Below are 12017 nucleotides of genomic sequence, written 5' to 3'. Positions count from 1 at the left end.
GGTGGGAGTGCTAATGAAGATCCAAACCAACATCTCACAAAATTCCTGAGAATTTGCGACACTGTGAAGTCCAATGGAGTCTAGGAAGATGCCTATAAACTGCTCTTGTTCCCATTTTCACTTAGGGACAAGGCAGCTAAGTGGCTGGAATCATTCCCAAGGGGGAGCCTAACAACCTGGGATGAGGTGGAAAGCAAGTTTCTGGCACGTTTCTACCCCCCACAAAAGGTCAATAGGCTTCGATCTGAGGTTCAGACTTTTAGACAACAAGATGGTGAAACTCTCTACGAGGCATGGGAGAGGTTCAAGGATTTGACAAGGAAATGCCCACCAGACATGTTCCATGACTGGGTGCAATTGCATATTTTCTATGATGGACTTTCTTATGAATCAAGGAAGGCTGTAGACCATTCATCAGGAGGTTCATTGAACAGGAAAAAGAATGTGGAAGAAGCCATTGAAGTGATTGAGACAGTGGCTGAAAATGAGTACTACTATGCTTCAGAGAGACACAACACTAAGGGAGTCATGGAGCTGAAGCATGTTGATACAATTCTAGCCCAAAACAAGGTGTTTGCCAAGCGACTAGCAGAGCTCACCAGGAAATTAGAAACAAATGAAGTGGCTGCAATACACACACAAGATCAAGAGGAAGTAAGCACTGAAGGAGGTGATTGGGAAGAGGTCAACTATGTGGGAAATCAACAAAGGCAACCATATGATCCACATTCCAACACTTACAACCCAGGCTGGAAAAACCACCCAAACTTTGGGTGGGGAAACCAGCAAACCCACCACAAAACCACAAACCTTACAACCCCAACCAACATAACAATTCCACATACCAAAACTCCAACCAAAGATCATACCAAGCCACACAAAACACTTACTCCCAACCACCATATCATGGCCAAAATAATCAACCTGCCCAACCTAATCCGAACCAACAATTTCAAGATCAATTAAACAGGATAGAAGGAATGCTTGCAAACATGGGTCAGGACATAAGTGAGTTGAAAAGCTTTAGGGATGATGTGAGATCTACCTTAAGGAACCATGGTGAAAAACTCAAGAGGATGGAGTCTCGAGTAGGAGAGCTATCTCAACAGGCCCCCAAGTCAACTGCAGTGTTCCCTAGTGACACAGAAAAGAATCCTAAAGGGGAACAAAAGGGAGTGAGATGGGAAGAATGCAAGGCCATCACCATATTGAAGGAAGTCTCAGAAGAAGAAGGAATCAGACCCTCAGAACAGGAGCCAGAAATCTTGAAGGAAGGTGTGGAAGAAGCTAAGCAGGAAAGTGAAACTGAGTAAGCCAAGGAACTGCAAAATAAAGGCATGCCGGAAACATACCAACCAAAAGCACCATTTCCTCAGAGGTTAGGAGGAGGTTAAAAAGGGAAAACATATTCAAGGTTTTTAGAGACATTTAAGTCTCTCCATATCAATATTCCCTTTCTTGAGATTCTCCAGCAGATGCCTACACATATCAAGTATTTGAAGGAATTGCTGAGCAAGAAAAGAGTTTTGAAGGGAGGACAAACTGTAATAATGAACAAAGAATGCAGTGCCCTCATCAAGAAGGACATAGTCTCTAAGAAAACAGACCCAGGAAGTTTTCATATCCCCTGCATCATAGGGGAAACAAAAATTGACAGAGGATTCTGTGATCTAGGAGCTAGCATAAATGTGATGCCTCTGACTCTTATGAAGAGGCTACAACTGAATGAGGTGAGATCCACTGATGTAATCATACAATTGGCTGACAAAACTCATAAGCAAGCTGAAGGGGTAGTTGAGAATGTGCTGGTGAAAGTGAGAAATTATTTCTTCCCCACAGACTTTGTCATTTTGGACATGGAGGAAAGCTACCTACACCCTATCATTCTGGGAAGGCCATTTCTAGCCACTGCTAGAGCGCTCATAGATGTAGAACAAGGAGAGCTAATTTTGAGAATACATGATGAACAGCTCATTTTCCATGTTTTCAAACCTGCATCTGAGCCTGAACCAGAACCTGAAAAGCCTAAGGATGATAGTAGCCATCTGTGTTTGGAGGAAAGCAATCCAGCAGCTGAAACTCTGAAACAGTCCTTGGAAGGCAAACAAGAATTGCAAGAGTTAAAGCCACAAGAATCAATAGAAACAGCTCAGAAGGATCCTCCTGGCATAAGGGTCAATGAAGAAATCCTCAAGAGAGAGGGAAGAATTGTAAAGAAATTGCCAAGAGGGTGGAGAAACAAGAAAATTCCCACTGAAGGTTTCTCTTCGGCAGATAAAGTGATATCAAGTCATTATCTGCCAATCCCACCTGGCCTCAAAACCATTCCTTCCCAGCTCCCTCAAGTGTTCACAATCAGGAAAGTTCTTTCTATGGAACTGATGCTACGATTTTAGGAAATTGCACGATCGCAAAATTTCCTTCCGGCAAGTGCACCGGTTATCGTCAAGTAAAAACTCACAATAGAGTGAGGTCGAATCCCACAAGGATTGGTTGAGTGAGCAATTCGGATTAGAAGTGTGTTCTAGTTGAGCGGAATCAAGATTTAGATGAGAATTGCGAAATGTAAAATTGGCTGGAAACGTAAATGGCAAGAAATTGAAATTGCGGAATCTTAAATTGCATGAATTAAAGAGCGAGAAGCTAAATTGCTGAAATTAAAAAGGGATCGGGGTGATTGCATGAATTTAATTGCAGAATGTAAAGAGAAAGTGGTAGATCAGAAATGGGGAATTCATTGGGTTTCAGGAGATATTGAGATCTCCGAATCAAAACATTTTTATCCCTTCTTCAACCAATGCATTCATTGAATTTTTGCTTGGCAATCTTATATGATTGGATCCCAATCCCTTGGCTCACCAATTCTCTCTAAAAACAAACAAATTCCCAATCCCTTGGTTTAAATGTTCATAAGAAGAGATGATGCTCGATCACTGATTATACCACACAGTTTCATGAACCACAATTTGATAGGATTACATGTCACAATATCCATCCAAACCCCAATCCAATTCACTGTGAGAAAGCTTCTCTAGCATGAATCCTCCATTCCTTTCCCAAGGTTCCGAAGGATTCCAATTATGGATAGTTTCTTTCCCAAGACAACTAACCAATGGAATTAGATCGAGAAGCTTTCTAACAAAATTCAAGAGAAAAGATTGAAGAAGAAGATAAAAACTATTATTGATTCATTGAATTACAATAGAGCTCCCTAACCCAATGAAAGGGGGTTTAGTGAGTCATAGCTCTGAATTCAATTACAAATAGTATGAAAACTAGAAAAATGATCCAAAGTCCTAACTAACTTAAATTCTATCCTATTTATACACTTTCTAAATTGAGCTTCTGTTGTGTTTCTTGGGCTTTGAGGCCTTTCCCTGATTTCCTTTTTCTTTGGGTTTATGATCCATAATCCTGATGAGGCTGCTGATCCAATTCTGTAACATTCATTGAGCCAACTTAGTGATAATAAAGTAATGACACATGACTCAACAAATTGAAATTCCAGACTCATCAATTCTTCAGGCCCAATCCCATAAACCATGATATTCAATTGGGTTTCATACCAGAGTACTTTTAAGTTAATATTTGTGCTCAAATGCTAACTTAAACTGCAATATCTTTGGCCCAGAAACCTTTTCAAATAGTGGTGTTTAAGTTGCAGTTTAAGCTTCAGTTTAAGGTTAAACTGAAGCTTAAACGTGGAAATGGAAGAAAGCAACCCTGGAGGGTAAAGTAGTCGAACACGTTTAAGCTTCAGTTTAAGGTTAAACTGAAGCTTAAACGTGGAAATGGAAGAAAGCAACCCCGGAGTGTGGAATGGTCGAACACGTTTAAGCTCCAGTTTAAGCTTAAACTGGAGCTTAAACGTGGAAATGAAGAAAGCAACCCTGGAGTGTGAATTTGGTCGCACACGTTTAAGCTTCAGTTTAAGGTTAAACTGAAGCTTAAACGTGGAAATGGCTCCCTGGTGCATTTCTCATTTCTGGCGTTTAACTTCCAGTTTAAGGTTAAACTGGAGGTTAAACGCCACTTTCAGCCTTTCCTCAGCTTTCATGATTTTGGCGTTTAAGCTCCAGTTTAAGCTTAAACTGGAGCTTAAATGCCACTGATAGTTCCCAGCATTATATGGCTTGGCAGTTTAAGTTCCAGTTTAAGCTTAAACTGGAACTTAAACTCCACATGTGATATTCAAGCTTCCTTTATTGATTTTGTTGCTTCCTTGCCTAGCCTCTTCTTCCCTGAAATCATCCAAACAACTGCATCAAAGTCTTGCAAAATTTCATGAGAAATCTTCCATTCATAGCATTCAAGTAATATAACTAAAAACTTATGGAATTTGCATCAAAATCATACTGTTTGGATGATTCATTGCTTTGTTATTCATTTAACCATTCTTGGTTACTTTAAGCTCAAGAAAATGCATAAAACAACTAAAACTAACAGAAAAATGCTAGTGAAACTAGCCTAAGATGCCTTGGCATCACAACACCAAACTTAATACTTGCTTGTCCCTAAGCAAGTCCTGAGTTATTTGAGAAGAAAGTATGAAACAGAAAGCAATTACATTGGCTATATTAGCAAGCATTTGAAGTTCATCAGAAGGGTTTTATGCAGAAAGTTGCAGCATCACTTTTTCATTCTTATCAGGCAAGATTATCACTTTTTCACTGCATCCATTAAACACTGCTATGGCCTCTTGTTATTCTCATGTCCTTGGCACTTTTCTCTTCTTTGTTTTTCTTTTTCTTAGAGCTCCTTTGCTCCTTGTTTGCTCAGTGTCATGTGTTGCACAAGCCTTTGGCATTTTCTTTTTCTTATCAGTGCACTACACATTTTAGGTTGCTCTTGATAATGGACTTTTGGTTGATAATCCCGGGTTAGTTAACCCAAGTTACCAAGTGTTGAAACACTCCTCAGAACCTATTCATCCAAGCATATCCTTAATACATAAACACCACAGGCATTTGTCTCAGAAGTTCAAACCATTGGTGCCTAGCTTATTTTCTCATTTTTTTTTGCTTTTTGGTTGCCCTTTTTCAGTGGCTTTTTCTTCTTCTTTTTCTTTCTTTTTCATGGCCAAAGACATTTATTCATCAAGATCCATAGACAGTATTCAACTTCTACACAAAAATGATAATTCTACACTCAATTTCCAGTGATCTGACTAAACAATCAAGCATGCATACCACCACTTAATTCTACTTGATTTGTCACTAATTGAGCCAAGTTACTTTTGTTCAAACTTTTCTTTTATCTTTGGAAACAGAACAAGCATGGCAAGCATTTGTTTAAGAAGGTGAAGTTATATCCAAACATCTAGGCATTCACTTTATTCAAAGCAGTAAACCAACACTCATACTAAAAACTTCACATTCCAGAAAGATTCAACAATTACAGTTTAAACCAAACAAGCATGCTTTTGTTTGCCTTTTAAAGAATGGTCAAGGAACAACACCACCTTGTGAAATTTCTTGTTTTCTCTTTGTTGCCAGGAAACAATTTGATTTCTCCTTCTTCTCCTAGTTGTTGCTTCATGTTCTTTCTAAGATCCTTGTTTCCTTTCCTGCAAAGAGTGATGAAGTTGCTTGCTTCTCAAGCACTTGAGTGGTTAGCTCAACTATGTATGGGCAAGTGTCTGAGTCTTATGTTGGTGTGTGAACACCAAACTTAGTCTCCTACTTACTCCTCTGCTCTTTGAATCCTTGAATTCTTCTTGGAATGAAGTTGCTGCTAAGGATTTTAAGCATTTCTGTGATTGCTTAGAATGGTTGTTCCTTTCATATAATTCAAAGGTTGTTGTGTTCAGTTGATCTGTATGGTGGAACACCAAACTTAGAGTCACACATTCCCCTTTGAATTATTGATCCATGAATTCATTGTTTGGTGTGAAACACCAAACTTAATTCTTTACAATGCACAGAAACTACTTCACCTTTTTATTGAAACAAATAAAAGAAACAGCAAAGGAGTATTACCTCAGGTTGGGTTGCCTCCCAACAAGCGCTTCTTTAACGTCACTAGCTTGACGGTTGTCCCTTGTTAGGGTGGATTGTAGTGCTTGATGTCCTCTCCTCTCACTATGAAAACGTCCCCATTTGATTCCTTCATGATTTCCAAATGTTCCATAGAAAGAACTTTCCTGATTGTGAACACTTGAGGGAGCTGGGAAGGAATGGTTTTGAGGCCAGGTGGGATTGGCAGATAATGACTTGATATCACTTTATCTCCCGGAGAGAAACCTTCAGTGGGAATTTTCTTGTTTCTCCACCCTCTTGGCAATTTCTTTACAATTCTTCTCTCTCTCTTGAGGATTTCTTCATTGACCCTTATGCCAGGAGGATCCTTCTGAGCTGTTTCTATTGATTCTTGTGGTTTTAACTCTTGCAATTCTTGTTTGCCTTCCAAGGACTGTTTCATAGTTTTAGCTGCTGGATTGCTTTCCTCCAAACACAGATGGCTACTATCATCCTTAGGCTTTTCAGGTTCTGGTTCAGGCTCAGATGCAGGTTTGAAAACATGGAAAATGAGCTGTTCATCATGTATTCTCAAAATTAGCTCTCCTTGTTCTACATCTATGAGCGCTCTAGCAGTGGCTAGAAATGGCCTTCCCAGAATGATAGGGTGTAGGTAGCTTTCCTCCATGTCCAAAATGACAAAGTCTGTGGGGAAGAAATAATTTCCCACTTTCACCAGCACATTCTCAACTACCCCTTCAGCTTGCTTCTGAGTTTTGTCAGCCAGTTGTATGATTACATCAGTGGATCTCACCTCATTCAGTTGTAGCCTCTTCATAAGAGTCAGAGGCATCACATTTATGCTAGCTCCTAGATCACAGAATCCTCTGTCAATTTTTGTTTCCCCTATGATGCAGGGGATATGAAAACTTCCTGGGTCTGTTTTCTTAGAGACTATGTCCTTCTTGATGAGGGCACTGCATTCTTTGTTCATTATTACAGTTTGACCTCCCTTCAAAACTCTTTTCTTGGTCAGCAATTCCTTCAAATACTTGATATGTGTAGGCATCTGCTGGAGAATCTCAAGAAAGGGAATATTGATATGGAGAGACTTAAATGTCTCTAAAAACCTTGAATATGTTTTCCCTTTTTCACCTCCTCCTAACCTCTGAGGAAATGGTGCTTTTGGTTGGTATGTTTCCAGCATGCCTTTATTTTGCAGTTCCTTGGCTTGCTCAGTTTCACTTTCCTGCTTAGCTTCTTCCACACCTTCCTTCAAGATTTCTGGCTCCTGTTCTGAGGGTCTGATTCCTTCTTCTTCTGAGACTTCCTTCAATATGGTGATGGCCTTGCATTCTTCCCTTGCAATAGCCTTGGCAGCATGAGAAACGCTTGGCCCAGGGGTTTGCTTAGACAAATACCCAATTTGATTTTCTAGCTTCTGGATGGCAGCTCCTTGGTTTTGCAAGTTAGAATTTACTTCTTCCTTAAAGGCTTTCAATTCGGTTATGTCTTGACCCATGGTTGCAAGCATTCCTTCTATCCTGTTTAATTGATCTTGAAATTGTTGGTTCGGATTAGGTTGGGCAGGTTGATTATTTTGGCCATGATATGGTGGTTGGGAGTAAGTGTTTTGTGTGGCTTGGTATGATCTTTGGTTGGAGTTTTGGTATGTGGAATTGTTATGTTGGTTGGGGTTGAAAGGTTTGTGGTTTTGTGGTTGGGTTTGCTGGTTTCCCCACCCAAAGTTTGGGTGGTTTTTCCAGCCTGGGTTGTAAGTGTTGGAATGTGGATCATATGGTTGCCTTTGTTGATTTCCCACATAGTTGGCCTCTTTCCAATCACCTCCTTCGGTGCTTACTTCCTCTTGATCTTGTGTGTGTATTGCAGCCACTTCATTTGTTTCTAATTTCCTGGTGAGCTCTGCTAGTCGCTTGGCAAACACCTTGTTTTGGGCTAGAATTGTATCAACATGCTTCAGCTCCATGACTCCCTTAGTGTTGTGTCTCTCTGAAGCATAGTAGTACTCATTTTCAGCCACTGTCTCAATCACTTCAATGGCTTCTTCCACAGTCTTTTTCCTGTTCAATGAACCTCCTGATGAATAGTCTACAGCCTTCCTTGATTCATAAGAAAGTCCATCATAGAAAATATGCAATTGCACCCAGTCATGGAACATGTCTGGTGGGCATTTCCTTGTCAAATCCTTGAACCTCTCCCATGCCTCGTAGAGAGTTTCACCATCTTGTTGTCTAAAAGTCTGAACCTCAGATCGAAGCCTATTGACCTTTTGTGGGGGGTAGAAACGTGCCAGAAACTTGCTTTCCACCTCATCCCAGGTTGTTAGGCTCCCCGTTGGGCCACTTAGCTGCCTTGTCCCTAAATGAAAATGGGAACAAGAGCAGTTTATAGGCATCTTCCTGGACTCCATTGGACTTCACAGTGTCGCAAATTCTCAGGAATTTTGTGAGATGTTGGTTTGGATCTTCATTAGCACTCCCACCAAATGAACAATGATTCTCCACCAGTGATATTAGCTGTGGTTTGAGTTCAAAATTGTTGGCCTGAATGGGTGGTTTCTGAAAGGTGCTACCACAATTCCCAGAGGTTGGGTTTATATATGAACCAAGAACCCTCCTCTCGGGAATGGCATTGTTTCCATCAGCTCTCTCATGGTTGTGAACTTCTCTATCCATGTTGAGATCTAGAGCTTCCTCAAAATTGTCCTCAGATTTTCCTTCAGATTCTTCTTCTCTCAGTACTCTCTTCCCTCTTGCTTCCCTTCTAAGTTTATGAAGGGTCCTCTCTGGTTCGGTATATGGAGGAGTTGATGTCTCTCCTCTCCTACCTGTCATACAAGAACACAGCACAGGCAACAAACAAGTGAAATACTCTTGGTTAATGGAAGAGTATGGTTAGAGCAGTTGAGGAATTAATTCAAATAGTTAGTGAGTCAGTGAGTTAGTTGCTTGAATTTAAAGGCATAAAGAAAGAAAGTAAGTAACAGAGTGCAGAAATTAAAATTCAACAAATAACTTGAACTGAATTAACAAAACAAGAAAAATGCTCAATCTAGTTAACTTCCAATTTGAGAATTGTCAATCGAAAACCAATCCCCGGCAACGGCGCCATAAACTTGATGCTACGATTTTAGGAAATTGCACGATCGGCAAAATTTCCTTCAGGCAAGTGCACCGGTTATCGTCAAGTAAAAACTCACAATAGAGTGAGGTCGAATCCCACAAGGATTGGTTGAGTGAGCGATTCGGATTAGAAGTGTGTTCTAGTTGAGCGGAATCAAGATTTAAATGAGAATTGCGGAATGTAAAATTGGCTGGAAACGTAAATGGCAAGAAATTGAAATTGCGGAATCTTAAATTGCATGAATTAAAGAGCGAGAAGCTAAATTGCTGAAATTAAAAAGGGATCGGGGTGATTGCATGAATTTAATTGCAGAATGTAAAGAGAAAGTGGTAGATCAGAAATGGGGAATTCATTGGGTTTCAGGAGATATTGAGATCTCCGAATCAAAACATTTTTATCCCTTCCTCAACCAATGCATTCATTGAATTTTGCTTGGCAATCTTATATGATTGGATCCCAATCCCTTGGCTCACCAATTCTCTCTAAAAACAAACAAATTCCCAATCCCTTGGTTTAAATGTTCATAAGAAGAGATGATGCTCGATCACTGATTATACCACACAGTTTCATGAACCACAATTTGGTAGGATTACATGTCACAATATCCATCCAAACCCCAATCCAATTCACTGTGAGAACGCTTCTCTAGCATGAATCCTCCATTCCTTTCCCAAGGTTCCGAAGGATTCCAATTATGGATAGTTTCTTTCCCAAGACAACTAACCAATGGAATTAGATCGAGAAGCTTTCTAACAAAATTCAAGAGAAAAGATTGAAGAAGAAGATAAAAACTATTATTGATTCATTGAATTACAATAGAGCTCCCTAACCCAATGAAAGGGGGTTTAGTGAGTCATAGCTCTGAATTCAATTACAAATAGTATGAAAACTAGAAAAATGATCCAAAGTCATAACTAATTTAAATTCTATCCTATTTATACACTTTCTAAATTGAGCTTCTGTTGTGTTTCTTGGGCTTTGAGGCCTTTTCCTGATTTCCTTTTGCTTTGGGTTTATGATCCATAATCCTGATGAGGCTGCTGATCCAATTCTGTAACATTCATTGAGCCAACTTAGTGATAATCAAGTAATGACACATGACTCAACAAATTGAAATTCCAGACTCATCAATTCTTCAGGCCCAATCCCATAAACCATGATATTCAATTGGGTTTCATACCAGAGTACTTTTAAGTTAATGTTTGTGCTCAAATGCTAACTTAAACTGCAATATCTTTGGCCCAGAAACCTTTTCAAATAGTGGTGTTTAAGTTGCAGTTTAAGCTTCAGTTTAAGGTTAAACTGAAGCTTAAAAGTGGAAATGGAAGAAAGCAACCCTGGAGGGTAAAGTAGTCGAACACGTTTAAGCTTCAATTTAAGGTTAAACTGAAGCTTAAATGTGGAAATGGAAGAAAGCAACCCCGGAGTGTGGAATGGTCGAACACGTTTAAGCTCCAGTTTAAGCTTAAACTGGAGCTTAAACGTGGAAATGAAGAAAGCAACCCTGGAGTGTGAATTTGGTCGCACACGTTTAAGCTTCAGATTAAGGTTAAACTGAAGCTTAAACGTGGAAATGGCTCCCTGGTGCATTTCTCATTTCTGGCGTTTAACTTCCAGTTTAAGGTTAAACTGGAGGTTAAACGCCACTTTCAGCCTTTCCTCAGCTTTCATGATTTTGGCGTTTAAGCTCCAGTTTAAGCTTAAACTGGAGCTTAAACGCCACTGATAGTTCCCAGCATTATATGGCTTGGCAGTTTAAGTTCCAGTTTAAGCTTAAACTGGAACTTAAACTCCACATGTGATATTCAAGCTTCCTTTATTGATTTTGTTGCTTCCTTGCCTAGCCTCTTCTTCCCTGAAATCATCCAAACAACTGCATCAAAGTCTTGCAAAATTTCATGAGAAATCTTCCATTCATAGCACTCAAGTAATATAACTAAAAACTCATGGAATTTGCATCAAAATCATATTGTTTGGATGATTCATTGCTTTGTTATTCATTTAACCATTCTTGGTTACTTTAAGCTCAAGAAAATGCATAAAACAACTAAAACTAACAGAAAAATGCTAGTGAAACTAGCCTAAGATGCCTTGGCATCAGGAACATTTAGAAATCATGAAGGAATCAAATGGGGACGTTTTCATAGTGAGAGGAGAGGACATCAAGCACTACAATCCACCCTAACAAGGGACAACTGTCAAGCTAGTGACGTTAAAGAAGCGCTTCATGGGAGGCAACCCATGTTTTAGTATCCTTACTCTTTATTGTTTTGCTTTGCATCTAATAAAGCATGGTTTCTTATGCATGAACTTGAATCCTCAGGACAACTATTGATAAGGTGCACTAAACATTGCATGTAAAATACAATTGGTCTCTAAGTTTGGTGTGCCTGAAGGCACCCCAAATCTTATTCAAATTGTATTCAATCTTTCATTTAAGGTGCACAACCAAACATTAAGTTTGGTGTTCCTCTTTGAACACAGTTAATGAAAAGCAAGAAGTTCCTCTGGATTTAGAAATTCATGACAAGTATACCATTTGCATGTTTTAATACTTTGATTTCAATTACTTTAGGTAGTAAAATTGTTTAGGATCAAAGAGCCAAAGTGACTATGATTTATTAGAATTATGCACATTCATTAAGGACAACCAACATGGATTTCATGTCATCAGGAGACATTACCAAACACTAAGTTTGGTGTCCAGTAATAAGTGTGCATACATACAAGGGTCACGGCTATAAGCTCATGAAGTCAATCATTGATTTACAATTCAAAAAGAATGAAAAACATGTGCAAGTACTATTCATTATTCACATGGACCGAAAAAAATGATAGCAAAGTTGTTTGTTTGTGCAGGTACAAAAGGAAGGATAAGAATGGATGAAAAAGACAAAGGGGGAGGTACGGTGCTTG

The 12017-nt window shown here is 39.4% G+C and overlaps 2 non-coding genes across 2 annotated transcripts; one reads left to right on the top strand and one right to left on the bottom strand.

Annotated features, from left to right (window-relative positions):
* Positions 1–234: 234 nt before the first annotated feature.
* LOC112699601 (small nucleolar RNA R71) lies at positions 235–338 on the bottom strand. The gene has a single exon (XR_003152546.1). It is a non-coding gene; the product is annotated as a small nucleolar RNA R71 (small nucleolar RNA).
* Positions 339–8134: 7796 nt separating this feature from the next.
* On the top strand, positions 8135–8238 carry LOC112699600 (small nucleolar RNA R71). The gene has a single exon (XR_003152545.1). It is a non-coding gene; the product is annotated as a small nucleolar RNA R71 (small nucleolar RNA).
* The last annotated feature ends 3779 nt before the right edge of the window (positions 8239–12017 follow it).

This window comes from Arachis hypogaea, chromosome 6, assembly GCF_003086295.3.
Source record: "Arachis hypogaea cultivar Tifrunner chromosome 6, arahy.Tifrunner.gnm2.J5K5, whole genome shotgun sequence".
Taxonomy (NCBI): Eukaryota; Viridiplantae; Streptophyta; class Magnoliopsida; order Fabales; family Fabaceae; genus Arachis; species Arachis hypogaea.
This window is presented reverse-complemented; position numbering and strand designations above follow the sequence as displayed.